This window comes from Nelumbo lutea, chromosome 4, assembly GCF_056320005.1.
Source record: "Nelumbo lutea isolate HS-2025 chromosome 4, American lotus-T2T, whole genome shotgun sequence".
Lineage (NCBI taxonomy): Eukaryota > Viridiplantae > Streptophyta > Magnoliopsida > Proteales > Nelumbonaceae > Nelumbo > Nelumbo lutea.
In genome coordinates, this window is record NC_142687.1 from 52,778,669 (window position 1) to 52,802,901 (window position 24,233).

At 46.3% G+C, this 24,233-nt stretch overlaps 50 non-coding genes and 1 pseudogene across 50 annotated transcripts; all 51 read right to left on the reverse strand.

Annotated features, from left to right (window-relative positions):
• Positions 1-177: 177 nt before the first annotated feature.
• LOC148859730 (5S ribosomal RNA) lies at positions 178-296 on the reverse strand. The gene has a single exon (XR_016097863.1). It is a non-coding gene; the product is annotated as a 5S ribosomal RNA (ribosomal RNA).
• A 359-nt stretch (positions 297-655) lies between these two features.
• On the reverse strand, positions 656-774 carry LOC148859731 (5S ribosomal RNA). The gene has a single exon (XR_016095248.1). It is a non-coding gene; the product is annotated as a 5S ribosomal RNA (ribosomal RNA).
• A 359-nt stretch (positions 775-1,133) lies between these two features.
• On the reverse strand, positions 1,134-1,252 carry LOC148859732 (5S ribosomal RNA). The gene has a single exon (XR_016096766.1). It is a non-coding gene; the product is annotated as a 5S ribosomal RNA (ribosomal RNA).
• A 359-nt stretch (positions 1,253-1,611) lies between these two features.
• LOC148859733 (5S ribosomal RNA) lies at positions 1,612-1,730 on the reverse strand. The gene has a single exon (XR_016097403.1). It is a non-coding gene; the product is annotated as a 5S ribosomal RNA (ribosomal RNA).
• A 359-nt stretch (positions 1,731-2,089) lies between these two features.
• On the reverse strand, positions 2,090-2,208 carry LOC148859734 (5S ribosomal RNA). Its single transcript, XR_016096974.1, has one exon. It is a non-coding gene; the product is annotated as a 5S ribosomal RNA (ribosomal RNA).
• A 359-nt stretch (positions 2,209-2,567) lies between these two features.
• LOC148859735 (5S ribosomal RNA) lies at positions 2,568-2,686 on the reverse strand. Its single transcript, XR_016095260.1, has one exon. It is a non-coding gene; the product is annotated as a 5S ribosomal RNA (ribosomal RNA).
• Positions 2,687-3,045: 359 nt separating this feature from the next.
• Positions 3,046-3,164, reverse strand: LOC148859736 (5S ribosomal RNA). Its single transcript, XR_016097943.1, has one exon. It is a non-coding gene; the product is annotated as a 5S ribosomal RNA (ribosomal RNA).
• A 359-nt stretch (positions 3,165-3,523) lies between these two features.
• Positions 3,524-3,642, reverse strand: LOC148859737 (5S ribosomal RNA). Its single transcript, XR_016095635.1, has one exon. It is a non-coding gene; the product is annotated as a 5S ribosomal RNA (ribosomal RNA).
• A 359-nt stretch (positions 3,643-4,001) lies between these two features.
• On the reverse strand, positions 4,002-4,120 carry LOC148859738 (5S ribosomal RNA). The gene has a single exon (XR_016097590.1). It is a non-coding gene; the product is annotated as a 5S ribosomal RNA (ribosomal RNA).
• A 359-nt stretch (positions 4,121-4,479) lies between these two features.
• On the reverse strand, positions 4,480-4,598 carry LOC148859739 (5S ribosomal RNA). The gene has a single exon (XR_016096891.1). It is a non-coding gene; the product is annotated as a 5S ribosomal RNA (ribosomal RNA).
• Positions 4,599-4,957: 359 nt separating this feature from the next.
• On the reverse strand, positions 4,958-5,076 carry LOC148859740 (5S ribosomal RNA). The gene has a single exon (XR_016095743.1). It is a non-coding gene; the product is annotated as a 5S ribosomal RNA (ribosomal RNA).
• A 359-nt stretch (positions 5,077-5,435) lies between these two features.
• On the reverse strand, positions 5,436-5,557 carry LOC148859741 (5S ribosomal RNA). Its single transcript, XR_016097160.1, has one exon. It is a non-coding gene; the product is annotated as a 5S ribosomal RNA (ribosomal RNA).
• Positions 5,558-5,916: 359 nt separating this feature from the next.
• LOC148859742 (5S ribosomal RNA) lies at positions 5,917-6,035 on the reverse strand. The gene has a single exon (XR_016097941.1). It is a non-coding gene; the product is annotated as a 5S ribosomal RNA (ribosomal RNA).
• A 359-nt stretch (positions 6,036-6,394) lies between these two features.
• On the reverse strand, positions 6,395-6,513 carry LOC148859743 (5S ribosomal RNA). The gene has a single exon (XR_016095271.1). It is a non-coding gene; the product is annotated as a 5S ribosomal RNA (ribosomal RNA).
• Positions 6,514-6,872: 359 nt separating this feature from the next.
• LOC148859744 (5S ribosomal RNA) lies at positions 6,873-6,991 on the reverse strand. The gene has a single exon (XR_016096892.1). It is a non-coding gene; the product is annotated as a 5S ribosomal RNA (ribosomal RNA).
• A 359-nt stretch (positions 6,992-7,350) lies between these two features.
• On the reverse strand, positions 7,351-7,469 carry LOC148859745 (5S ribosomal RNA). Its single transcript, XR_016097754.1, has one exon. It is a non-coding gene; the product is annotated as a 5S ribosomal RNA (ribosomal RNA).
• Positions 7,470-7,828: 359 nt separating this feature from the next.
• On the reverse strand, positions 7,829-7,947 carry LOC148859746 (5S ribosomal RNA). Its single transcript, XR_016095282.1, has one exon. It is a non-coding gene; the product is annotated as a 5S ribosomal RNA (ribosomal RNA).
• A 359-nt stretch (positions 7,948-8,306) lies between these two features.
• LOC148859747 (5S ribosomal RNA) lies at positions 8,307-8,425 on the reverse strand. Its single transcript, XR_016097864.1, has one exon. It is a non-coding gene; the product is annotated as a 5S ribosomal RNA (ribosomal RNA).
• A 359-nt stretch (positions 8,426-8,784) lies between these two features.
• LOC148859748 (5S ribosomal RNA) lies at positions 8,785-8,903 on the reverse strand. The gene has a single exon (XR_016095293.1). It is a non-coding gene; the product is annotated as a 5S ribosomal RNA (ribosomal RNA).
• Positions 8,904-9,262: 359 nt separating this feature from the next.
• Positions 9,263-9,381, reverse strand: LOC148859749 (5S ribosomal RNA). The gene has a single exon (XR_016097865.1). It is a non-coding gene; the product is annotated as a 5S ribosomal RNA (ribosomal RNA).
• Positions 9,382-9,740: 359 nt separating this feature from the next.
• LOC148859750 (5S ribosomal RNA) lies at positions 9,741-9,859 on the reverse strand. Its single transcript, XR_016095305.1, has one exon. It is a non-coding gene; the product is annotated as a 5S ribosomal RNA (ribosomal RNA).
• Positions 9,860-10,218: 359 nt separating this feature from the next.
• On the reverse strand, positions 10,219-10,337 carry LOC148859751 (5S ribosomal RNA). The gene has a single exon (XR_016095317.1). It is a non-coding gene; the product is annotated as a 5S ribosomal RNA (ribosomal RNA).
• A 359-nt stretch (positions 10,338-10,696) lies between these two features.
• Positions 10,697-10,815, reverse strand: LOC148859752 (5S ribosomal RNA). Its single transcript, XR_016097944.1, has one exon. It is a non-coding gene; the product is annotated as a 5S ribosomal RNA (ribosomal RNA).
• A 359-nt stretch (positions 10,816-11,174) lies between these two features.
• LOC148859753 (5S ribosomal RNA) lies at positions 11,175-11,293 on the reverse strand. Its single transcript, XR_016095636.1, has one exon. It is a non-coding gene; the product is annotated as a 5S ribosomal RNA (ribosomal RNA).
• Positions 11,294-11,652: 359 nt separating this feature from the next.
• LOC148859754 (5S ribosomal RNA) lies at positions 11,653-11,771 on the reverse strand. The gene has a single exon (XR_016097591.1). It is a non-coding gene; the product is annotated as a 5S ribosomal RNA (ribosomal RNA).
• Positions 11,772-12,130: 359 nt separating this feature from the next.
• On the reverse strand, positions 12,131-12,249 carry LOC148859755 (5S ribosomal RNA). Its single transcript, XR_016096894.1, has one exon. It is a non-coding gene; the product is annotated as a 5S ribosomal RNA (ribosomal RNA).
• A 359-nt stretch (positions 12,250-12,608) lies between these two features.
• On the reverse strand, positions 12,609-12,727 carry LOC148859756 (5S ribosomal RNA). The gene has a single exon (XR_016095745.1). It is a non-coding gene; the product is annotated as a 5S ribosomal RNA (ribosomal RNA).
• Positions 12,728-13,086: 359 nt separating this feature from the next.
• LOC148859757 (5S ribosomal RNA) lies at positions 13,087-13,208 on the reverse strand. The gene has a single exon (XR_016097961.1). It is a non-coding gene; the product is annotated as a 5S ribosomal RNA (ribosomal RNA).
• A 359-nt stretch (positions 13,209-13,567) lies between these two features.
• On the reverse strand, positions 13,568-13,686 carry LOC148859758 (5S ribosomal RNA). Its single transcript, XR_016097942.1, has one exon. It is a non-coding gene; the product is annotated as a 5S ribosomal RNA (ribosomal RNA).
• A 359-nt stretch (positions 13,687-14,045) lies between these two features.
• On the reverse strand, positions 14,046-14,164 carry LOC148859759 (5S ribosomal RNA). Its single transcript, XR_016095328.1, has one exon. It is a non-coding gene; the product is annotated as a 5S ribosomal RNA (ribosomal RNA).
• Positions 14,165-14,523: 359 nt separating this feature from the next.
• Positions 14,524-14,642, reverse strand: LOC148859760 (5S ribosomal RNA). Its single transcript, XR_016096895.1, has one exon. It is a non-coding gene; the product is annotated as a 5S ribosomal RNA (ribosomal RNA).
• A 359-nt stretch (positions 14,643-15,001) lies between these two features.
• LOC148859761 (5S ribosomal RNA) lies at positions 15,002-15,120 on the reverse strand. Its single transcript, XR_016097755.1, has one exon. It is a non-coding gene; the product is annotated as a 5S ribosomal RNA (ribosomal RNA).
• Positions 15,121-15,479: 359 nt separating this feature from the next.
• LOC148859762 (5S ribosomal RNA) lies at positions 15,480-15,598 on the reverse strand. The gene has a single exon (XR_016095339.1). It is a non-coding gene; the product is annotated as a 5S ribosomal RNA (ribosomal RNA).
• Positions 15,599-15,957: 359 nt separating this feature from the next.
• On the reverse strand, positions 15,958-16,076 carry LOC148859763 (5S ribosomal RNA). The gene has a single exon (XR_016097866.1). It is a non-coding gene; the product is annotated as a 5S ribosomal RNA (ribosomal RNA).
• A 359-nt stretch (positions 16,077-16,435) lies between these two features.
• On the reverse strand, positions 16,436-16,554 carry LOC148859764 (5S ribosomal RNA). Its single transcript, XR_016095350.1, has one exon. It is a non-coding gene; the product is annotated as a 5S ribosomal RNA (ribosomal RNA).
• A 359-nt stretch (positions 16,555-16,913) lies between these two features.
• LOC148859765 (5S ribosomal RNA) lies at positions 16,914-17,032 on the reverse strand. The gene has a single exon (XR_016096767.1). It is a non-coding gene; the product is annotated as a 5S ribosomal RNA (ribosomal RNA).
• Positions 17,033-17,391: 359 nt separating this feature from the next.
• Positions 17,392-17,510, reverse strand: LOC148859766 (5S ribosomal RNA). The gene has a single exon (XR_016097406.1). It is a non-coding gene; the product is annotated as a 5S ribosomal RNA (ribosomal RNA).
• A 359-nt stretch (positions 17,511-17,869) lies between these two features.
• Positions 17,870-17,988, reverse strand: LOC148859767 (5S ribosomal RNA). Its single transcript, XR_016096975.1, has one exon. It is a non-coding gene; the product is annotated as a 5S ribosomal RNA (ribosomal RNA).
• A 359-nt stretch (positions 17,989-18,347) lies between these two features.
• Positions 18,348-18,466, reverse strand: LOC148859768 (5S ribosomal RNA). Its single transcript, XR_016095358.1, has one exon. It is a non-coding gene; the product is annotated as a 5S ribosomal RNA (ribosomal RNA).
• A 359-nt stretch (positions 18,467-18,825) lies between these two features.
• Positions 18,826-18,944, reverse strand: LOC148859769 (5S ribosomal RNA). Its single transcript, XR_016097945.1, has one exon. It is a non-coding gene; the product is annotated as a 5S ribosomal RNA (ribosomal RNA).
• A 359-nt stretch (positions 18,945-19,303) lies between these two features.
• On the reverse strand, positions 19,304-19,422 carry LOC148859770 (5S ribosomal RNA). The gene has a single exon (XR_016095625.1). It is a non-coding gene; the product is annotated as a 5S ribosomal RNA (ribosomal RNA).
• A 359-nt stretch (positions 19,423-19,781) lies between these two features.
• LOC148859771 (5S ribosomal RNA) lies at positions 19,782-19,900 on the reverse strand. The gene has a single exon (XR_016097592.1). It is a non-coding gene; the product is annotated as a 5S ribosomal RNA (ribosomal RNA).
• Positions 19,901-20,259: 359 nt separating this feature from the next.
• Positions 20,260-20,378, reverse strand: LOC148859772 (5S ribosomal RNA). The gene has a single exon (XR_016096896.1). It is a non-coding gene; the product is annotated as a 5S ribosomal RNA (ribosomal RNA).
• Positions 20,379-20,737: 359 nt separating this feature from the next.
• LOC148859773 (5S ribosomal RNA) lies at positions 20,738-20,856 on the reverse strand. Its single transcript, XR_016095746.1, has one exon. It is a non-coding gene; the product is annotated as a 5S ribosomal RNA (ribosomal RNA).
• A 359-nt stretch (positions 20,857-21,215) lies between these two features.
• LOC148859774 (5S ribosomal RNA) lies at positions 21,216-21,337 on the reverse strand. The gene has a single exon (XR_016097962.1). It is a non-coding gene; the product is annotated as a 5S ribosomal RNA (ribosomal RNA).
• Positions 21,338-21,696: 359 nt separating this feature from the next.
• On the reverse strand, positions 21,697-21,815 carry LOC148859775 (5S ribosomal RNA). Its single transcript, XR_016097844.1, has one exon. It is a non-coding gene; the product is annotated as a 5S ribosomal RNA (ribosomal RNA).
• A 359-nt stretch (positions 21,816-22,174) lies between these two features.
• LOC148859776 (5S ribosomal RNA) lies at positions 22,175-22,293 on the reverse strand (annotated as a pseudogene).
• A 359-nt stretch (positions 22,294-22,652) lies between these two features.
• On the reverse strand, positions 22,653-22,771 carry LOC148859777 (5S ribosomal RNA). Its single transcript, XR_016095361.1, has one exon. It is a non-coding gene; the product is annotated as a 5S ribosomal RNA (ribosomal RNA).
• A 359-nt stretch (positions 22,772-23,130) lies between these two features.
• On the reverse strand, positions 23,131-23,249 carry LOC148859778 (5S ribosomal RNA). Its single transcript, XR_016096225.1, has one exon. It is a non-coding gene; the product is annotated as a 5S ribosomal RNA (ribosomal RNA).
• A 359-nt stretch (positions 23,250-23,608) lies between these two features.
• On the reverse strand, positions 23,609-23,727 carry LOC148859779 (5S ribosomal RNA). The gene has a single exon (XR_016096784.1). It is a non-coding gene; the product is annotated as a 5S ribosomal RNA (ribosomal RNA).
• Positions 23,728-24,086: 359 nt separating this feature from the next.
• On the reverse strand, positions 24,087-24,205 carry LOC148859780 (5S ribosomal RNA). The gene has a single exon (XR_016097186.1). It is a non-coding gene; the product is annotated as a 5S ribosomal RNA (ribosomal RNA).
• Between the last annotated feature and the right edge of the window lie 28 nt (positions 24,206-24,233).

Genomic DNA, 24,233 nt, shown 5'->3' on the forward strand with positions numbered 1-24,233 from the left:
CGCGGGGCCCACAATGCACGACGAATGCCAAAAGCCCGGTTTTGCACCGTTCCCATTCAGTAATGACGGTCGTTCCGCAAATGGTCCGAGTATCCGGCACGTTGTTTCCAGTTGTCTCGCCGAAACGACATATGGAATTTGCAAATAGTATATCAAAAATAAAATATTAATAAAATTGGGGTGCAACACAAGGACTTCCCAGGAGGTCACCCATCCTAGTACTACTCTCGCCCAAGCACGCTTAACTTCGGAGTTCTGATGGGATACGGTGCATTAGTGCTGGTATGATAGCACCCGTTTGCTTCTTGTTCGCTTTTATCTTTATGCACTCATTATATTGCTCCCCTCCGTTAATTCTTTCAGATTTGAAAAAACGGTGTATAAAACTTTCCTCCCTTGGTTACCGTGCACAAGCTCCCAGGTGAGCGGAGTTATTCCTTTCTAGATCTGCCGCATCACCGGATAAATGTAGTAATATCGCGGGGCCCACAATGCACGACGAATGCCAAAAGCCCGGTTTTGCACCGTTCCCATTCAGTAATGACGGTCGTTCCGCAAATGGTCCGAGTATCCGGCACGTTGTTTCCAGTTGTCTCGCCGAAACGACATATGGAATTTGCAAATAGTATATCAAAAATAAAATATTAATAAAATTGGGGTGCAACACGAGGACTTCCCAGGAGGTCACCCATCCTAGTACTACTCTCGCCCAAGCACGCTTAACTTCGGAGTTCTGATGGGATCCGGTGCATTAGTGCTGGTATGATCGCACCCGTTTGCTTATTGTTCGCTTTAATCTTTATGCACTCATTATCTTGCTCCCCTCCGTTAATTCTTTCAGATTTGAAAAAAAGGTGTATGCAACTTTCCTCCCTTGGTGACCGTGCACAAGCTCCCAGGTGAGCGGAGTTATTCCTTTCTAGATCTGCCGCATCCCCGGATAAATGTAGTAATATCGCGGGGCCCACAATGCACGACGAATGCCAAAAGCCCGGTTTTGCACCGTTCCCATTCAGTAATGACGGTCGTTCCGCAAATGGTCCGAGTATCCGGCACGTTGTTTCCAGTTGTCTCGCCGAAACGACATATGGAATTTGCAAATAGTATATCAAAAATAAAATATTAATAAAATTGGGGTGCAACACGAGGACTTCCCAGGAGGTCACCGATCCTAGTACTACTCTCGCCCAAGCACGCTTAACTTCGGAGTTCTGATGGGATCCGGTGCATTAGTGCTGGTATGATCGCACCCGTTTGCTTCTTGTTCGTTTTAATCTTTATGCACTCATTATCTTGCTCCCCTCCGTTAATTCTTTCAGATTTGAAAAAACGGTATATGCAACTTTCCTCCCTTGGTTACCGTGCACAAGCTCCCAGGTGAGCGGAGTTATTCCTTTCTAGATCTGCCGCATCCCCGGATAAATGTAGTAATATCGCGGGGCCCACAATGCACGACGAATGCCAAAAGCCCGGTTTTGCACCGTTCCCATTCAGTAATGACGGTCGTTCCGCAAATGGTGCGAGTATCCGGCACGTTGTTTCCAGTTGTCTCGCCGAAACGACATATGGAATTTGCAAATAGTATATCAAAAATAAAATATTAATAAAATTGTGGTGCAACACGAGGACTTCCCAGGAGGTCACCCATCCTAGTACTACTGTCGCCCAAGCACGCTTAACTTCGGAGTTCTGATGGGATCCGGTGCATTAGTGCTGGTATGATCGCACCCGTTTGTTTCTTGTTCGCTTTAATCTTTATGCACTCATTATCTTGCTCCCCTCCGTTAATTCTTTCAGATTTTAAAAAACGGTGTATGCAACTTTCCTCCCTTGGTGACCGTGCACAAGCTCCCAGGTGAGCGGAGTTATTCCTTTCTAGATCTGCCGCATCCCCGGATAAATGTAGTAATATCGCGGGGCCCACAATGCACGACGAATGCCAAAAGCCCGGTTTTGCACCGTTCCCATTCAGTAATGACGGTCGTTCCGCAAATGGTCCGAGTATCCGGCACGTTGTTTCCAGTTGTCTCGCCGAAACGACATATGGAATTTGCAAATAGTATATCAAAAATAAAATATTAATAAAATTGTGGTGCAACACGAGGACTTCCCAGGAGGTCACCCATCCTAGTACTACTCTCGCCCAAGCAAGCTTAACTTCGGAGTTCTGATGGGATCCGGTGCATTAGTGCTGGTATGATCGCACCCGTTTGCTTCTTGTTCGCTTTAATCTTTATGCACTCATTATCTTGCTCCCCTCCGTTAATTCTTTCAGATTTGAAAAAACGGTGTATGCAACTTTCCTCCCTTGGTGACCGTGCACAAGCTCCCAGGTGAGCGGAGTTACTCCTTTCTAGATCTGCCGCATCCCCGGATAAATGTAGTAATATCGCGGGGCCCACAATGCACGACGAATGCCAAAAGCCCGGTTTTGCACCGTTCCCATTCAGTAATGACGGTCGTTCCGCAAATGGTCCGAGTATCCGGCACGTTGTTTCCAGTTGTCTCGCCGAAACGACATATGGAATTTGCAAATAGTATATCAAAAATAAAATATTAATAAAATTGGGGTGCAACACGAGGACTTCCCAGGAGGTCACCCATCCTAGTACTACTCTCGCCCAAGCACGCTTAACTTCGGAGTTCTGATGGGATCCGGTGCATTAGTGCTGGTATGATCGCACCCGTTTGCTTCTTGTTCGTTTTAATCTTTATGCACTCATTATCTTGCTCCCCTCCGTTAATTCTTTCAGATTTGAAAAAACGGTATATGCAACTTTCCTCCCTTGGTTACCGTGCACAAGCTCCCAGGTGAGCGGAGTTATTCCTTTCTAGATCTGCCGCATCCCCGGATAAATGTAGTAATATCGCGGGGCCCACAATGCACGACGAATGCCAAAAGCCCGGTTTTGCACCGTTCCCATTCAGTAATGACGGTCGTTCCGCAAATGGTCCGAGTATCCGGCACGTTGTTTCCAGTTGTCTCGCCGAAACGACATATGGAATTTGCAAATAGTATATCAAAAATAAAATATTAATAAAATTGGGGTGCAACACAAGGACTTCTCAGGAGGTCACCCATCCTAGTACTACTCTCGCCCAAGCACGCTTAACTTCGGAGTTCTGATGGGATACGGTGCATTAGTGCTGGTATGATAGCACCCGTTTGCTTCTTGTTCGCTTTAATCTTTATGCACTCATTATCTTGCTCCCCTCCGTTAATTCTTTCAGATTTGAAAAAACGGTGTATGCAACTTTCCTCCCTTGGTGACCGTGCACAAGCTCCCAGGTGAGCGGAGTTATTCCTTTCTAGATCTGCCGCATCCCCGGATAAATGTAGTAATATCGCGGGGCCCACAATGCACGACGAATGCCAAAAGCCCGGTTTTGCACCGTTCCCATTCAGTAATGACGGTCGTTCCGCAAATGGTCCGAGTATCCGGCACGTTGTTTCCAGTTGTCTCGCCGAAACGACATATGGAATTTGCAAAATGTATATCAAAAATAAAATATTAATAAAATTGGGGTGCAACACGAGGACTTCCCAAGAGGTCACCCATCCTAGTACTACTCTCGCCCAAGCACGCTTAACTTCGGAGTTCTGATGGGATCCGGTGCATTAGTGCTGGTATGATCGCACCCGTTTGCTTCTTGTTCGTTTTAATCTTTATGCACTCATTATCTTGCTCCCCTCCGTTAATTCTTTCAGATTTGAAAAAACGGTATATGCAACTTTCCTCCCTTGGTTACCGTGCACAAGCTCCCAGGTGAGCGGAGTTATTCCTTTCTAGATCTTCCGCATCCCCGGATAAATGTAGTAATATCGCGGGGCCCACAATGCACGACGAATGCCAAAAGCCCGGTTTTGCACCGTTCCCATTCAGTAATGACGGTCGTTCCGCAAATGGTCCGAGTATCCGGCACGTTGTTTCCAGTTGTCTCGCCGAAACGACATATGGAATTTGCAAATAGTATATCAAAAATAAAATATTAATAAAATTGGGGTGCAACACGAGGACTTCCCAGGAGGTCACCCATCCTAGTACTACTCTCGCCCAAGCACGCTTAACTTCGGAGTTCTGATGGGATACGGTGCATTAGTGCTGGTATGATAGCACCCGTTTGCTTCTTGTTCGCTTTAATCTTTATGCACTCATTATCTTGCTCCCCTCCGTTAATTCTTTCAGATTTGAAAAAACGGTGTATAAAACTTTCCTCCCTTGGTTACCGTGCACAAGCTCCCAGGTGAGCGGAGTTATTCCTTTCTAGATCTGCCGCATCCCCGGATAAATGTAGTAATATCGCGGGGCCCACAATGCACGACGAATGCCAAAAGCCCGGTTTTGCACCGTTCCCATTCAGTAATGACGGTCGTTCCGCAAATGGTCCGAGTATCCGGCACGTTGTTTCCAGTTGTCTCGCCGAAACGACATATGGAATTTGCAAATAGTATATCAAAAATAAAATATTAATAAAATTGGGGTGCAACACGAGGACTTCCCAGGAGGTCACCCATCCTAATACTACTCTCGCCCAAGCACGCTTAATTTCGGAGTTCTGATGGGATCCGGTGCATTAGTGCTGGTATGATCGCACCCGTTTTCTTCTTGTTCGCTTTAATCTTTATGCACTCACTATCTTGCTCCCCTCCATTAATTCTTTCAGACATGAAAAAACGGTGTATGCAACTTTCCTCCCTTGGTAACCGTGCACAAGCTCCCAGGTGAGCGGAGTTATTCCTTTCTAGATCTGCCGCATCTCCGGATAAATGTAGTAATATCGCGGGGCACACAATGCACGACGAATGCCAAAAGCCCGGTTTTGCACCGTTCCCATTCAGTAATGACGGTCGTTCCGCAAATGGTCCGAGTATCCGGCACGTTGTTTCCAGTTGTCTCGCCGAAACGACATATGGAATTTGCAAATAGTATATCAAAAATAAAATATTAATAAAATTGGGGTGCAACACAAGGACTTCCCAGGAGGTCACCCATCCTAGTACTACTCTCGCCCAAGCACGCTTAACTTCGGAGTTCTGATGGGATCCGGTGCATTAGTGCTGGTATGATCGCACCCGTTTGCTTCTTGTTCGCTTTAATCTTTATGCACTCATTATCTTGCTCCCCTCCGTTAATTCTTTCAGATTTGAAAAAACGGGGTATGCAACTTTCCTCCCTTGGTGACCGTGCACAAGCTCCCAGGTGAGCGGAGTTATTCCTTTCTAGATCTGCCGCATCCCCGGATAAATGTAGTAATATCGCGGGGCCCACAATGCACGACGAATGCCAAAAGCCCGGTTTTGCACCGTTCCCATTCAGTAATGACGGTCGTTCCGCAAATGGTCCGAGTATCCGGCACGTTGTTTCCAGTTGTCTCGCCGAAACGACATATGGAATTTGCAAATAGTATATCAAAAATAAAATATTAATAAAATTGGGGTGCAACACGAGGACTTCCCAGGAGGTCACCCATCCTAGTACTACTACTCTCGCCCAAGCACGCTTAACTTCGGAGTTCTGATGGGATCCGGTGCATTTGTGCTGGTATGATCGCACCCGTTTGCTTCTTGTTCGTTTTAATCTTTATGCACTCATTATCTTGCTCCCCTCCGTTAATTCTGTCAGATTTGAAAAAATGGTATATGCAACTTTCCTCCCTTGGTTACCGTGCACAAGCTCCCAGGTGAGCGGAGTTATTCCTTTCTAGATCTGCCGCATCCCCGGATAAATGTAGTAATATCGCGGGGCCCACAATGCACGACGAATGCCAAAAGCCCAGTTTTGCACCGTTCCCATTCAGTAATGACGGTCGTTCCGCAAATGGTCCGAGTATCCGGCACGTTGTTTCCAGTTGTCTCGCCGAAACGACATATGGAATTTGCAAATAGTATTTCAAAAATAAAATATTAATAAAATTGGAGTGCAACACGAGGACTTCCCAGGAGGTCACCCATCCTAGTACTAGTCTCGCCCAAGCACGCTTAACTTCGGAGTTCTGATGGGATACGGTGCATTAGTGCTGGTATGATAGCACCCGTTTGCTTCTTGTTCGCTTTAATCTTTATGCACTCATTATCTTGCTCCCCTCCGTTAATTCTTTCAGATTTGAAAAAACGGTGTATAAAACTTTGCTCCCTTGGTTACCGTGCACAAGCTCCCAGGTGAGCGGAGTTATTCCTTTCTAGATCTGCCGCATCCCCGGATAAATGTAGTAATATCGCGGGGCCCACAATGCACGACGAATGCCAAAAGCCCGGTTTTGCACCGTTCCCATTCAGTAATGACGGTCGTTCCGCAAATGGTCCGAGTATCCGGCACGTTGTTTCCAGTTGTCTCGCCGAAACGACATATGGAATTTGCAAATAGTATATCAAAAATAAAATATTAATAAAATTGGGGTGCAACACGAGGACTTCCCAGGAGGTCACCCATCCTAGTACTACTCTCGCCCAAGCACGCTTAACTTCGGAGTTCTGATGGGATCCGGTGCATTAGTGCTGGTATGATCGCACCCGTTTGCTTCTTGTTCGTTTTAATCTTTATGCACTCATTATCTTGCTCCCCTCCGTTAATTCTTTCAGATTTGAAAAAACGGTATATGCAACTTTCCTCCCTTGGTTACCGTGCACAAGCTCCCAGGTGAGCGGAGTTATTCCTTTCTAGATCTGCCGCATCCCCGGATAAATGTAGTAATATCGCGGGGCCCACAATGCACGACGAATGCCAAAAGCCCAGTTTTGCACCGTTCCCATTCAGTAATGACGGTCGTTCCGCAAATGGTGCGAGTATCCGGCACGTTGTTTCGAGTTGTCTCGCCGAAACGACATATGGAATTTGCAAATAGTATATCAAAAATAAAATATTAATAAAATTGGGGTGCAACACGAGGACTTCCCAGGAGGTCACCCATCCTAATACTACTCTCGCCCAAGCACGCTTAATTTCGGAGTTCTGATGGGATCCGGTGCATTAGTGCTGGTATGATCGCACCCGTTTTCTTCTTGTTCGCTTTAATCTTTATGCACTCACTATCTTGCTCCCCTCCATTAATTCTTTCAGACATGAAGAAACGGTGTATGCAACTTTCCTCCCTTGGTAACCGTGCACAAGCTCCCTGGTGAGCGGAGTTATTCCTTTCTAGATCTGCCGCATCTCCGGATAAATGTAGTAATATCGCGGGGCCCACAATGCACGACGAATGCCAAAAGCCCGGTTTTGCACCGTTCCCATTCAGTAATGACGGTCGTTCCGCAAATGGTGCGAGTATCCGGCACGTTGTTTCGAGTTGTCTCGCCGAAACGACATATGGAATTTGCAAATAGTATATCAAAAATAAAATATTAATAAAATTGGGGTGCAACAAGAGGACTTCCCAGGAGGTCACCCATCCTAGTACTACTCTCGCCCAAGCACGCTTAACTTCGGAGTTCTGATGGGATACGGTGCATTAGTGCTGGTATGATCGCACCCGTTTGCTTCTTGTTCGCTTTAATCTTTATGCACTCATTATCTTGCTCCCCTCCGTTAATTCTTTCAGATTTGAAAAAACGGTGTATGCAACTTTCCTCCCTTGGTGACCGTGCACAAGCTCCCAGGTGAGCGGAGTTATTCCTTTCTAGATCTGCCGCATCCCCGGATAAATGTAGTAATATCGCGGGGCCCACAATGCACGACGAATGCCAAAAGCCCGGTTTTGCACCGTTCCCATTCAGTAATGACGGTCGTTCCGCAAATGGTCCGAGTATCCGGCACGTTGTTTCCAGTTGTCTCGCCGAAACGACATATGGAATTTGCAAATAGTATATCAAAAATAAAATATTAATAAAATTGGGGTGCAACACGAGGACTTCCCAGGAGGTCACCCATCCTAGTACTACTCTCGCCCAAGCACGCTTAACTTCGGAGTTCTGATGGGATCCGGTGCATTAGTGCTGGTATGATCGCACCCGTTTGCTTCTTGTTCGTTTTAATCTTTATGCACTCATTATCTTGCTCCCCTCCGTTAATTCTTTCAGATTTGAAAAAACGGTATATGCAACTTTCCTCCCTTGGTTACCGTGCACAAGCTCCCAGGTGAGCGGAGTTATTCCTTTCAAGATCTGCCGCATCCCCGGATAAATGTAGTAATATCGCGGGGCCCACAATGCACGACGAATGCCAAAAGCCCGGTTTTGCACCGTTCCCATTCAGTAATGACGGTCGTTCCGCAAATGGTCCGAGTATCCGGCACGTTGTTTCCAGTTGTCTCGCCGAAACGACATATGGAATTTGCAAATAGTATATCAAAAATAAAATATTAATAAAATTGGGGTGCAACACAAGGACTTCCCAGGAGGTCACCCATCCTAGTACTACTCTCGCCCAAGCACGCTTAACTTCGGAGTTCTGATGGGATACGGTGCATTAGTGCTGGTATGATAGCACCCGTTTGCTTCTTGTTCGCTTTTATCTTTATGCACTCATTATATTGCTCCCCTCCGTTAATTCTTTCAGATTTGAAAAAACGGTGTATAAAACTTTCCTCCCTTGGTTACCGTGCACAAGCTCCCAGGTGAGCGGAGTTATTCCTTTCTAGATCTGCCGCATCACCGGATAAATGTAGTAATATCGCGGGGCCCACAATGCACGACGAATGCCAAAAGCCCGGTTTTGCACCGTTCCCATTCAGTAATGACGGTCGTTCCGCAAATGGTCCGAGTATCCGGCACGTTGTTTCCAGTTGTCTCGCCGAAACGACATATGGAATTTGCAAATAGTATATCAAAAATAAAATATTAATAAAATTGGGGTGCAACACGAGGACTTCCCAGGAGGTCACCCATCCTAGTACTACTCTCGCCCAAGCACGCTTAACTTCGGAGTTCTGATGGGATCCGGTGCATTAGTGCTGGTATGATCGCACCCGTTTGCTTATTGTTCGCTTTAATCTTTATGCACTCATTATCTTGCTCCCCTCCGTTAATTCTTTCAGATTTGAAAAAACGGTGTATGCAACTTTCCTCCCTTGGTGACCGTGCACAAGCTCCCAGGTGAGCGGAGTTACTCCTTTCTAGATCTGCCGCATCCCCGGATAAATGTAGTAATATCGCGGGGCCCACAATGCACGACGAATGCCAAAAGCCCGGTTTTGCACCGTTCCCATTCAGTAATGACGGTCGTTCCGCAAATGGTCCGAGTATCCGGCACGTTGTTTCCAGTTGTCTCGCCGAAACGACATATGGAATTTGCAAATAGTATATCAAAAATAAAATATTAATAAAATTGGGGTGCAACACAAGGACTTCCCAGGAGGTCACCCATCCTAGTACTACTCTCGCCCAAGCACGCTTAACTTCGGAGTTCTGATGGGATACGGTGCATTAGTGCTGGTATGATAGCACCCGTTTGCTTCTTGTTCGCTTTTATCTTTATGCACTCATTATATTGCTCCCCTCCGTTAATTCTTTCAGATTTGAAAAAACGGTGTATAAAACTTTCCTCCCTTGGTTACCGTGCACAAGCTCCCAGGTGAGCGGAGTTATTCCTTTCTAGATCTGCCGCATCACCGGATAAATGTAGTAATATCGCGGGGCCCACAATGCACGACGAATGCCAAAAGCCCGGTTTTGCACCGTTCCCATTCAGTAATGACGGTCGTTCCGCAAATGGTCCGAGTATCCGGCACGTTGTTTCCAGTTGTCTCGCCGAAACGACATATGGAATTTGCAAATAGTATATCAAAAATAAAATATTAATAAAATTGGGGTGCAACACGAGGACTTCCCAGGAGGTCACCCATCCTAGTACTACTCTCGCCCAAGCACGCTTAACTTCGGAGTTCTGATGGGATCCGGTGCATTAGTGCTGGTATGATCGCACCCGTTTGCTTATTGTTCGCTTTAATCTTTATGCACTCATTATCTTGCTCCCCTCCGTTAATTCTTTCAGATTTGAAAAAACGGTGTATGCAACTTTCCTCCCTTGGTGACCGTGCACAAGCTCCCAGGTGAGCGGAGTTACTCCTTTCTAGATCTGCCGCATCCCCGGATAAATGTAGTAATATCGCGGGGCCCACAATGCACGACGAATGCCAAAAGCCCGGTTTTGCACCGTTCCCATTCAGTAATGACGGTCGTTCCGCAAATGGTCCGAGTATCCGGCACGTTGTTTCCAGTTGTCTCGCCGAAACGACATATGGAATTTGCAAATAGTATATCAAAAATAAAATATTAATAAAATTGGGGTGCAACACGAGGACTTCCCAGGAGGTCACCCATCCTAGTACTACTCTCGCCCAAGCACGCTTAACTTCGGAGTTCTGATGGGATCCGGTGCATTAGTGCTGGTATGATCGCACCCGTTTGCTTCTTGTTCGTTTTAATCTTTATGCACTCATTATCTTGCTCCCCTCCGTTAATTCTTTCAGATTTGAAAAAACGGTATATGCAACTTTCCTCCCTTGGTTACCGTGCACAAGCTCCCAGGTGAGCGGAGTTATTCCTTTTTAGATCTGCCGCATCCCCGGATAAATGTAGTAATATCGCGGGGCCCACAATGCACGACGAATGCCAAAAGCCCGGTTTTGCACCGTTCCCATTCAGTAATGACGGTCGTTCCGCAAATGGTCCGAGTATCCGGCACGTTGTTTCCAGTTGTCTCGCCGAAACGACATATGGAATTTGCAAATAGTATATCAAAAATAAAATATTAATAAAATTGGGGTGCAACACAAGGACTTCTCAGGAGGTCACCCATCCTAGTACTACTCTCGCCCAAGCACGCTTAACTTCGGAGTTCTGATGGGATACGGTGCATTAGTGCTGGTATGATAGCACCCGTTTGCTTCTTGTTCGCTTTAATCTTTATGCACTCATTATCTTGCTCCCCTCCGTTAATTCTTTCAGATTTGAAAAAACGGTGTATGCAACTTTCCTCCCTTGGTGACCGTGCACAAGCTCCCAGGTGAGCGGAGTTATTCCTTTCTAGATCTGCCGCATCCCCGGATAAATGTAGTAATATCGCGGGGCCCACAATGCACGACGAATGCCAAAAGCCCGGTTTTGCACCGTTCCCATTCAGTAATGACGGTCGTTCCGCAAATGGTCCGAGTATCCGGCACGTTGTTTCCAGTTGTCTCGCCGAAACGACATATGGAATTTGCAAAATGTATATCAAAAATAAAATATTAATAAAATTGGGGTGCAACACGAGGACTTCCCAAGAGGTCACCCATCCTAGTACTACTCTCGCCCAAGCACGCTTAACTTCGGAGTTCTGATGGGATCCGGTGCATTAGTGCTGGTATGATCGCACCCGTTTGCTTCTTGTTCGTTTTAATCTTTATGCACTCATTATCTTGCTCCCCTCCGTTAATTCTTTCAGATTTGAAAAAACGGTATATGCAACTTTCCTCCCTTGGTTACCGTGCACAAGCTCCCAGGTGAGCGGAGTTATTCCTTTCTAGATCTTCCGCATCCCCGGATAAATGTAGTAATATCGCGGGGCCCACAATGCACGACGAATGCCAAAAGCCCGGTTTTGCACCGTTCCCATTCAGTAATGACGGTCGTTCCGCAAATGGTCCGAGTATCCGGCACGTTGTTTCCAGTTGTCTCGCCGAAACGACATATGGAATTTGCAAATAGTATATCAAAAATAAAATATTAATAAAATTGGGGTGCAACACGAGGACTTCCCAGGAGGTCACCCATCCTAGTACTACTCTCGCCCAAGCACGCTTAACTTCGGAGTTCTGATGGGATACGGTGCATTAGTGCTGGTATGATAGCACCCGTTTGCTTCTTGTTCGCTTTAATCTTTATGCACTCATTATCTTGCTCCCCTCCGTTAATTCTTTCAGATTTGAAAAAACGGTGTATAAAACTTTCCTCCCTTGGTTACCGTGCACAAGCTCCCAGGTGAGCGGAGTTATTCCTTTCTAGATCTGCCGCATCCCCGGATAAATGTAGTAATATCGCGGGGCCCACAATGCACGACGAATGCCAAAAGCCCGGTTTTGCACCGTTCCCATTCAGTAATGACGGTCGTTCCGCAAATGGTCCGAGTATCCGGCACGTTGTTTCCAGTTGTCTCGCCGAAACGACATATGGAATTTGCAAATAGTATATCAAAAATAAAATATTAATAAAATTGGGGTGCAACACGAGGACTTCCCAGGAGGTCACCCATCCTAATACTACTCTCGCCCAAGCACGCTTAATTTCGGAGTTCTGATGGGATCCGGTGCATTAGTGCTGGTATGATCGCACCCGTTTTCTTCTTGTTCGCTTTAATCTTTATGCACTCACTATCTTGCTCCCCTCCATTAATTCTTTCAGACATGAAAAAACGGTGTATGCAACTTTCCTCCCTTGGTAACCGTGCACAAGCTCCCAGGTGAGCGGAGTTATTCCTTTCTAGATCTGCCGCATCTCCGGATAAATGTAGTAATATCGCGGGGCACACAATGCACGACGAATGCCAAAAGCCCGGTTTTGCACCGTTCCCATTCAGTAATGACGGTCGTTCCGCAAATGGTCCGAGTATCCGGCACGTTGTTTCCAGTTGTCTCGCCGAAACGACATATGGAATTTGCAAATAGTATATCAAAAATAAAATATTAATAAAATTGGGGTGCAACACAAGGACTTCCCAGGAGGTCACCCATCCTAGTACTACTCTCGCCCAAGCACGCTTAACTTCGGAGTTCTGATGGGATCCGGTGCATTAGTGCTGGTATGATCGCACCCGTTTGCTTCTTGTTCGCTTTAATCTTTATGCACTCATTATCTTGCTCCCCTCCGTTAATTCTTTCAGATTTGAAAAAACGGGGTATGCAACTTTCCTCCCTTGGTGACCGTGCACAAGCTCCCAGGTGAGCGGAGTTATTCCTTTCTAGATCTGCCGCATCCCCGGATAAATGTAGTAATATCGCGGGGCCCACAATGCACGACGAATGCCAAAAGCCCGGTTTTGCACCGTTCCCATTCAGTAATGACGGTCGTTCCGCAAATGGTCCGAGTATCCGGCACGTTGTTTCCAGTTGTCTCGCCGAAACGACATATGGAATTTGCAAATAGTATATCAAAAATAAAATATTAATAAAATTGGGGTGCAACACGAGGACTTCCCAGGAGGTCACCCATCCTAGTACTACTACTCTCGCCCAAGCACGCTTAATTTCGGAGTTCTGATGGGATCCGGTGCATTTGTGCTGGTATGATCGCACCCGTTTGCTTCTTGTTCGTTTTAATCTTTATGCACTCATTATCTTGCTCCCCTCCGTTAATTCTGTCAGATTTGAAAAAATGGTATATGCAACTTTCCTCCCTTGGTTACCGTGCACAAGCTCCCAGGTGAGCGGAGTTATTCCTTTCTAGATCTGCCGCATCCCCGGATAAATGTAGTAATATCGCGGGGCCCACAATGCACGACGAATGCCAAAAGCCCAGTTTTGCACCGTTCCCATTCAGTAATGACGGTCGTTCCGCAAATGGTCCGAGTATCCGGCACGTTGTTTCCAGTTGTCTCGCCGAAACGACATATGGAATTTGCAAATAGTATTTCAAAAATAAAATATTAATAAAATTGGAGTGCAACACGAGGACTTCCCAGGAGGTCACCCATCCTAGTACTAGTCTCGCCCAAGCACGCTTAACTTCGGAGTTCTGATGGGATACGGTGCATTAGTGCTGGTATGATAGCACCCGTTTGCTTCTTGTTCGCTTTAATCTTTATGCACTCATTATCTTGCTCCCCTCCGTTAATTCTTTCAGATTTGAAAAAACGGTGTATAAAACTTTGCTCCCTTGGTTACCGTGCACAAGCTCCCAGGTGAGCGGAGTTATTCCTTTCTAGATCTGCCGCATCCCCGGATAAATGTAGTAATATCGCGGGGCCCACAATGCACGACGAATGCCAAAAGCCCGGTTTTGCACCGTTCCCATTCAGTAATGACGGTCGTTCCGCAAATGGTCCGAGTATCCGGCACGTTGTTTCCAGTTGTCTCGCCGAAACGACATATGGAATTTGCAAATAGTATATCAAAAATAAAATATTAATAAAATTGGGGTGCAACACGAGGACTTCCCAGGAGGTCACCCATCCTAGTACTACTCTCGCCCAAGCACGCTTAACTTCGGAGTTCTGATGGGATCCGGTGCATTAGTGCTGGTATGATCGCACCCGTTTGCTTCTTGTTCGTTTTAATCTTTATGCACTCATTATCTTGCTCCCCTCCGTTAATTCTTTCAGATTTGAAAAAACGGTATATGCAACTTTCCTCCCTTGGTTACCGTGCACAAGCTCCCAGGTGAGCGGAGTTATTCCTTTCTAGATCTGCCGCATCCCCGGATAAATGTAGTAATATCGCGGGGCCCACAATGCACGACGAATGCCAAAAGCCCAGTTTTGCACCGTTCCCATTCAGTAATGACGGTCGTTCCGCAAATGGTGCGAGTATCCGGCACGTTGTTTCGAGTTGTCTCGCCGAAACGACATATGGAATTTGCAAATAGTATATCAAAAATAAAATATTAATAAAATTGGGGTGCAACACGAGGACTTCCCAGGAGGTCACCCATCCTAATACTACTCTCGCCCAAGCACGCTTAATTTCGGAGTTCTGATGGGATCCGGTGCATTAGTGCTGGTATGATCGCACCCGTTTTCTTCTTGTTCGCTTTAATCTTTATGCACTCACTATCTTGCTCCCCTCCATTAATTCTTTCAGACATGAAGAAACGGTGTATGCAACTTTCCTCCCTTGGTAACCGTGCACAAGCTCCCTGGTGAGCGGAGTTATTCCTTTCTAGATCTGCCGCATCTCCGGATAAATGTAGTAATATCGCGGGGCCCACAATGCACGACGAATGCCAAAAGCCCGGTTTTGCACCGTTCCCATTCAGTAATGACGGTCGTTCCGCAAATGGTGCGAGTATCCGGCACGTTGTTTCGAGTTGTCTCGCCGAAACGACATATGGAATTTGCAAATAGTATATCAAAAATAAAATATTAATAAAATTGGGGTGCAACAAGAGGACTTCCCAGGAGGTCACCCATCCTAGTACTACTCTCGCCCAAGCACGCTTAACTTCGGAGTTCTGATGGGATACGGTGCATTAGTGCTGGTATGATCGCACCCGTTTGCTTCTTGTTCGCTTTAATCTTTATGCACTCATTATCTTGCTCCCCTCCGTTAATTCTTTCAGATTTGAAAAAACGGTGTATGCAACTTTCCTCCCTTGGTGACCGTGCACAAGCTCCCAGGTGAGCGGAGTTATTCCTTTCTAGATCTGCCGCATCCCCGGATAAATGTAGTAATATCGCGGGGCCCACAATGCACGACGAATGCCAAAAGCCCGGTTTTGCACCGTTCCCATTCAGTAATGACGGTCGTTCCGCAAATGGTCCGAGTATCCGGCACGTTGTTTCCAGTTGTCTCGCCGAAACGACATATGGAATTTGCAAATAGTATATCAAAAATAAAATATTAATAAAATTGGGGTGCAACACGAGGACTTCCCAGGAGGTCACCCATCCTAGTACTACTCTCGCCCAAGCACGCTTAACTTCGGAGTTCTGATGGGATCCGGTGCATTAGTGCTGGTATGATCGCACCCGTTTGCTTCTTGTTCGTTTTAATCTTTATGCACTCATTATCTTGCTCCCCTCCGTTAATTCTTTCAGATTTGAAAAAACGGTATATGCAACTTTCCTCCCTTGGTTACCGTGCACAAGCTCCCAGGTGAGCGGAGTTATTCCTTTCAAGATCTGCCGCATCCCCGGATAAATGTAGTAATATCGCGGGGCCCACAATGCACGACGAATGCCAAAAGCCCGGTTTTGCACCGTTCCCATTCAGTAATGACGGTCGTTCCGCAAATGGTCCGAGTATCCGGCACGTTGTTTCCAGTTGTCTCGCCGAAACGACATATGGAATTTGCAAATAGTATATCAAAAATAAAATATTAATAAAATTGGGGTGCAACACAAGGACTTCCCAGGAGGTCACCCATCCTAGTACTACTCTCGCCCAAGCACGCTTAACTTCGGAGTTCTGATGGGATACGGTGCATTAGTGCTGGTATGATAGCACCCGTTTGCTTCTTGTTCGCTTTTATCTTTATGCACTCATTATATTGCTCCCCTCCGTTAATTCTTTCAGATTTGAAAAAACGGTGTATAAAACTTTCCTCCCTTGGTTACCGTGCACAAGCTCCCAGGTGAGCGGAGTTATTCCTTTCTAGATCTGCCGCATCACCGGATAAATGTAGTAATATCGCGGGGCCCACAATGCACGACGAATGCCAAAAGCCCGGTTTTGCACCGTTCCCATTCAGTAATGACGGTCGTTCCGCAAATGGTCCGAGTATCCGGCACGTTGTTTCCAGTTGTCTCGCCGAAACGACATATGGAATTTGCAAATAGTATATCAAAAATAAAATATTAATAAAATTGGGGTGCAACACGAGGACTTCCCAGGAGGTCACCCATCCTAGTACTACTCTCGCCCAAGCACGCTTAACTTCGGAGTTCTGATGGGATCCGGTGCATTAGTGCTGGTATGATCGCACCCGTTTGCTTATTGTTCGCTTTAATCTTTATGCACTCATTATCTTGCTCCCCTCCGTTAATTCTTTCAGATTTGAAAAAACGGTGTATGCAACTTTCCTCCCTTGGTGACCGTGCACAAGCTCCCAGGTGAGCGGAGTTATTCCTTTCTAGTTCTGCCGCATCCCCGGATAAATGTAGTAATATCGCGGGGCCCACAATGCACGACGAATGCCAAAAGCCCGGTTTTGCACCGTTCCCATTCAGTAATGACGGTCGTTCCGCAAATGGTCCGAGTATCCGGCACGTTGTTTCCAGTTGTCTCGCCGAAACGACATATGGAATTTGCAAATAGTATATCAAAAATAAAATATTAATAAAATTGGGGTGCAACACGAGGACTTCCCAGGAGGTCACCGATCCTAGTACTACTCTCGCCCAAGCACGCTTAACTTCGGAGTTCTGATGGGATCCGGTGCATTAGTGCTGGTATGATCGCACCCGTTTGCTTCTTGTTCGTTTTAATCTTTATGCACTCATTATCTTGCTCCCCTCCGTTAATTCTTTCAGATTTGAAAAAACGGTATATGCAACTTTCCTCCCTTGGTTACCGTGCACAAGCTCCCAGGTGAGCGGAGTTATTCCTTTCTAGATCTGCCGCATCCCCGGATAAATGTAGTAATATCGCGGGGCCCACAATGCACGACGAATGCCAAAAGCCCGGTTTTGCACCGTTCCCATTCAGTAATGACGGTCGTTCCGCAAATGGTGCGAGTATCCGGCACGTTGTTTCCAGTTGTCTCGCCGAAACGACATATGGAATTTGCAAATAGTATATCAAAAATAAAATATTAATAAAATTGTGGTGCAACACGAGGACTTCCCAGGAGGTCACCCATCCTAGTACTACTGTCGCCCAAGCACGCTTAACTTCGGAGTTCTGATGGGATCCGGTGCATTAGTGCTGGTATGATCGCACCCGTTTGTTTCTTGTTCGCTTTAATCTTTATGCACTCATTATCTTGCTCCCCTCCGTTAATTCTTTCAGATTTTAAAAAACGGTGTATGCAACTTTCCTCCCTTGGTGACCGTGCACAAGCTCCCAGGTGAGCGGAGTTATTCCTTTCTAGATCTGCCGCATCCCCGGATAAATGTAGTAATATCGCGGGGCCCACAATGCACGACGAATGCCAAAAGCCCGGTTTTGCACCGTTCCCATTCAGTAATGACGGTCGTTCCGCAAATGGTCCGAGTATCCGGCACGTTGTTTCCAGTTGTCTCGCCGAAACGACATATGGAATTTGCAAATAGTATATCAAAAATAAAATATTAATAAAATTGTGGTGCAACACGAGGACTTCCCAGGAGGTCACCCATCCTAGTACTACTCTCGCCCAAGCAAGCTTAACTTCGGAGTTCTGATGGGATCCGGTGCATTAGTGCTGGTATGATCGCACCCGTTTGCTTCTTGTTCGCTTTAATCTTTATGCACTCATTATCTTGCTCCCCTCCGTTAATTCTTTCAGATTTGAAAAAACGGTGTATGCAACTTTCCTCCCTTGGTGACCGTGCACAAGCTCCCAGGTGAGCGGAGTTACTCCTTTCTAGATCTGCCGCATCCCCGGATAAATGTAGTAATATCGCGGGGCCCACAATGCACGACGAATGCCAAAAGCCCGGTTTTGCACCGTTCCCATTCAGTAATGACGGTCGTTCCGCAAATGGTCCGAGTATCCGGCACGTTGTTTCCAGTTGTCTCGCCGAAACGACATATGGAATTTGCAAATAGTATATCAAAAATAAAATATTAATAAAATTGGGGTGCAACACGAGGACTTCCCAGGAGGTCACCCATCCTAGTACTACTCTCGCCCAAGCACGCTTAACTTCGGAGTTCTGATGGGATCCGGTGCATTAGTGCTGGTATGATCGCACCCGTTTGCTTCTTGTTCGTTTTAATCTTTATGCACTCATTATCTTGCTCCCCTCCGTTAATTCTTTCAGATTTGAAAAAACGGTATATGCAACTTTCCTCCCTTGGTTACCGTGCACAAGCTCCCAGGTGAGCGGAGTTATTCCTTTTTAGATCTGCCGCATCCCCGGATAAATGTAGTAATATCGCGGGGCCCACAATGCACGACGAATGCCAAAAGCCCGGTTTTGCACCGTTCCCATTCAGTAATGACGGTCGTTCCGCAAATGGTCCGAGTATCCGGCACGTTGTTTCCAGTTGTCTCGCCGAAACGACATATGGAATTTGCAAATAGTATATCAAAAATAAAATATTAATAAAATTGGGGTGCAACACAAGGACTTCTCAGGAGGTCACCCATCCTAGTACTACTCTCGCCCAAGCACGCTTAACTTCGGAGTTCTGATGGGATACGGTGCATTAGTGCTGGTATGATAGCACCCGTTTGCTTCTTGTTCGCTTTAATCTTTATGCACTCATTATCTTGCTCCCCTCCGTTAATTCTTTCAGATTTGAAAAAACGGTGTATGCAACTTTCCTCCCTTGGTGACCGTGCACAAGCTCCCAGGTGAGCGGAGTTATTCCTTTCTAGATCTGCCGCATCCCCGGATAAATGTAGTAATATCGCGGGGCCCACAATGCACGACGAATGCCAAAAGCCCGGTTTTGCACCGTTCCCATTCAGTAATGACGGTCGTTCCGCAAATGGTCCGAGTATCCGGCACGTTGTTTCCAGTTGTCTCGCCGAAACGACATATGGAATTTGCAAAAAGTATATCAAAAATAAAATATTAATAAAATTGGGGTGCAACACGAGGAATTCCCAAGAGGTCACCCATCCTAGTACTACTCTCGCCCAAGCACGCTTAACTTCGGAGTTCTGATGGGATCCGGTGCATTAGTGCTGGTATGATCGCACCCGTTTGCTTCTTGTTCGTTTTAATCTTTATGCACTCATTATCTTGCTCCCCTCCGTTAATTCTTTCAGATTTGAAAAAACGGTATATGCAACTTTCCTCCCTTGGTTACCGTGCACAAGCTCCCAGGTGAGCGGAGTTATTCCTTTCTAGATCTTCCGCATCCCCGGATAAATGTAGTAATATCGCGGGGCCCACAATGCACGACGAATGCCAAAAGCCCGGTTTTGCACCGTTCCCATTCAGTAATGACGGTCGTTCCGCAAATGGTCCGAGTATCCGGCACGTTGTTTCCAGTTGTCTCGCCGAAACGACATATGGAATTTGCAAATAGTATATCAAAAATAAAATATTAATAAAATTGGGGTGCAACACGAGGACTTCCCAGGAGGTCACCCATCCTAGTACTACTCTCGCCCAAGCACGCTTAACTTCGGAGTTCTGATGGGATACGGTGCATTAGTGCTGGTATGATAGCACCCGTTTGCTTCTTGTTCGCTTTAATCTTTATGCACTCATTATCTTGCTCCCCTCCGTTAATTCTTTCAGATTTGAAAAAACGGTGTATAAAACTTTCCTCCCTTGGTTACCGTGCACAAGCTCCCAGGTGAGCGGAGTTATTCCTTTCTAGATCTGCCGCATCCCCGGATAAATGTAGTAATATCGCGGGGCCCACAATGCACGACGAATGCCAAAAGCCCGGTTTTGCACCGTTCCCATTCAGTAATGACGGTCGTTCCGCAAATGGTCCGAGTATCCGGCACGTTGTTTCCAGTTGTCTCGCCGAAACGACATATGGAATTTGCAAATAGTATATCAAAAATAAAATATTAATAAAATTGGGGTGCAACACGAGGACTTCCCAGGAGGTCACCCATCCTAATACTACTCTCGCCCAAGCACGCTTAATTTCGGAGTTCTGATGGGATCCGGTGCATTAGTGCTGGTATGATCGCACCCGTTTTCTTCTTGTTCGCTTTAATCTTTATGCACTCACTATCTTGCTCCCCTCCATTAATTCTTTCAGACATGAAAAAACGGTGTATGCAACTTTCCTCCCTTGGTAACCGTGCACAAGCTCCCAGGTGAGCGGAGTTATTCCTTTCTAGATCTGCCGCATCTCCGGATAAATGTAGTAATATCGCGGGGCACACAATGCACGACGAATGCCAAAAGCCCGGTTTTGCACCGTTCCCATTCAGTAATGACGGTCGTTCCGCAAATGGTCCGAGTATCCGGCACGTTGTTTCCAGTTGTCTCGCCGAAACGACATATGGAATTTGCAAATAGTATATCAAAAATAAAATATTAATAAAATTGGGGTGCAACACAAGGACTTCCCAGGAGGTCACCCATCCTAGTACTACTCTCGCCCAAGCACGCTTAACTTCGGAGTTCTGATGGGATCCGGTGCATTAGTGCTGGTATGATCGCACCCGTTTGCTTCTTGTTCGCTTTAATCTTTATGCACTCATTATCTTGCTCCCCTCCGTTAATTCTTTCAGATTTGAAAAAACGGGGTATGCAACTTTCCTCCCTTGGTGACCGTGCACAAGCTCCCAGGTGAGCGGAGTTATTCCTTTCTAGATCTGCCGCATCCCCGGATAAATGTAGTAATATCGCGGGGCCCACAATGCACGACGAATGCCAAAAGCCCGGTTTTGCACCGTTCCCATTCAGTAATGACGGTCGTTCCGCAAATGGTCCGAGTATCCGGCACGTTGTTTCCAGTTGTCTCGCCGAAACGACATATGGAATTTGCAAATAGTATATCAAAAATAAAATATTAATAAAATTGGGGTGCAACACGAGGACTTCCCAGGAGGTCACCCATCCTAGTACTACTACTCTCGCCCAAGCACGCTTAATTTCGGAGTTCTGATGGGATCCGGTGCATTTGTGCTGGTATGATCGCACCCGTTTGCTTCTTGTTCGTTTTAATCTTTATGCACTCATTATCTTGCTCCCCTCCGTTAATTCTGTCAGATTTGAAAAAATGGTATATGCAACTTTCCTCCCTTGGTTACCGTGCACAAGCTCCCAGGTGAGCGGAGTTATTCCTTTCTAGATCTGCCGCATCCCCGGATAAATGTAGTAATATCGCGGGGCCCACAATGCACGACGAATGCCAAAAGCCCAGTTTTGCACCGTTCCCATTCAGTAATGACGGTCGTTCCGCAAATGGTCCGAGTATCCGGCACGTTGTTTCCAGTTGTCTCGCCGAAACGACATATGGAATTTGCAAATAGTATATCAAAAATAAAATATTAATAAAATTGGGGTGCAACACGAGGACTTCCCAGGAGGTCACCCATCCTAGTACTAGTCTCGCCCAAGCACGCTTAACTTCGGAGTTCTGATGGGATACGGTGCATTAGTGCTGGTATGATAGCACCCGTTTGCTTCTTGTTCGCTTTAATCTTTATGCACTCATTATCTTGCTCCCCTCCGTTAATTCTTTCAGATTTGAAAAAACGGTGTATAAAACTTTGCTCCCTTGGTTACCGTGCACAAGCTCCCAGGTGAGCGGAGTTATTCCTTTCTAGATCTGCCGCATCCCCGGATAAATGTAGTAATATCGCGGGGCCCACAATGCACGACGAATGCCAAAAGCCCGGTTTTGCACCGTTCCCATTCAGTAATGACGGTCGTTCCGCAAATGGTCCGAGTATCCGGCACGTTGTTTCCAGTTGTCTCGCCGAAACGACATATGGAATTTGCAAATAGTATATCAAAAATAAAATATTAATAAAATTGGGGTGCAACACGAGGACTTCCCAGAAGGTCACCCATCCTAATACTACTCTCGCCCAAGCACGCTTAATTTCGGAGTTCTGATGGGATACGGTGCATTAGTGCTGGTATGATCGCACCCGTTTTCTTCTTGTTCGCTTTAATCTTTATGCACTCACTAGCTTGCTCCCCTCCATTAATTCTTTCAGACTTGAAAAAACGGTGTATGCAACTTTCCTCCCTTGGTAACCGTGCACAAGCTCCCAGGTGAGCGGAGTTATTCCTTTCTAGATCTGCCACATCCCCGGATAAATGTAGTAATATCGCGGGGCCCACAATGCACGACGAATGCCAAAAGCCCGGTTTTGCACCGTTCCCATTCAGTAATGACGGTCGTTCCGCAAATGGTCCGAGTATCAGGCACGTTGTTTCCAGTTGTCTCGCCGAAACGACATATGGAATTTGCAAATAGTATATCAAAAATAAAATATTAATAAAATTGGGGTGCAACACGAGGACTTCCCAGGAGGTCACCCATCCTAGTACTACTCTCGCCCAAGCACGCTTAACTTCGGAGTTCTGATGGGATCCGGTGCATTAGTGCTGGTATGATCGCACCCGTTTGCTTCTTGTTCGTTTTAATCTTTATGCACTCATTATCTTGCTCCCCTCCGTTAATTCTTTCAGATTTGAAAAAACGGTATATGCAACTTTCCTCCCTTGGTTACCGTGCACAAGCTCCCAGGTGAGCGGAGTTATTCCTTTCTAGATCTGCCGCATCCCCGGATAAATGTAGTAATATCGCGGGGCCCACAATGCACGACGAATGCCAAAAGCCCGGTTTTGCACCGTTCCCATTCAGTAATGACGGTCGTTCCGCAAATGGTCCGAGTATCCGGCACGTTGTTTCCAGTTGTCTCGCCGAAACGACATATGGAATTTGCAAATAGTATATCAAAAATAAAATATTAATAAAATTGGGGTGCACCACGAGGACTTCCCAGGAGGTCACCCATCCTAGTACTACTCTCGCCCAAGCACGCTTAACTTCGGAGTTCTGATGGGATCCGGTGCATTAGTGCTGGTATGATCGCACCCGTTTGCTTCTTGTTCGCTTTAATCTTTATGCACTCATTATCTTGCTCCCCTCCGTTAATTCTTTCAGATTTGAAAAAACGGTGTATGCAACTTTCCTCCCTTGGTAACCGTGCACAAGCTCCCAGGTGAGCGGAGTTATTCCTTTCTAGATCTGCCGCATCCCCGGATAAATGTAGTAATATCGCGGGGCCCACAATGCACGACGAAAGCCAAAAGCCCGGTTTTGCACCGTTCCCATTCAGTAATGACGGTCGTTCCGCAAATGGTCCGAGTATCCAGCACGTTGTTTCCAGTTGTATCGCCGAAACGACATATGGAATTTGCAAATAGTATATCAAAAATAAAATATTAATAAAATTGGGGTGCAACACGAGGACTTCCCATGAGGTCACCCATCCTAGTTCTACTCTCGCCCAAGCACGCTTAACTTCGGAGTTCTGATGGGATCCGGTGCATTAGTGCTGGTATGATCGCACCCGTTTGCTTCTTGTTCGTTTTAATCTTTATGCACTCATTATCTTGCTCCCCTCCGTTAATTCTTTCAGATTTGAAAAAACGGTATATGCAACTTTCCTCCCTTGGTTACCGTGCACAAGCTCCCAGGTGAGCGGAGTTATTCCTTTCTAGATCTGCCGCATCCCCGGATAAATGTAGTAATATCGCGGGGCCCACAATGCACGACGAATGCCAAAAGCCCGGTTTTGCACCGTTCCCATTCAGTAATGACGGTCATTCCGCAAATGGTCCGAGTATCCGGCACGTTGTTTCCAGTTGTCTCGCCGAAACGACATATGGAATTTGCAAATAGTATATCAAAAATAAAATATTAATAAAATTGGGGTGCAACACGAGGACTTCCCAGGAGGTCACCCATCCTAGTACTACTCTCGCCCAAGCACGCTTAACTTCGGGGTTCTGATGGGATCCGGTGCATTAGTGCTGGTATGATAGCACCCGTTTGCTTCTTGTTCGCTTTAATCTTTA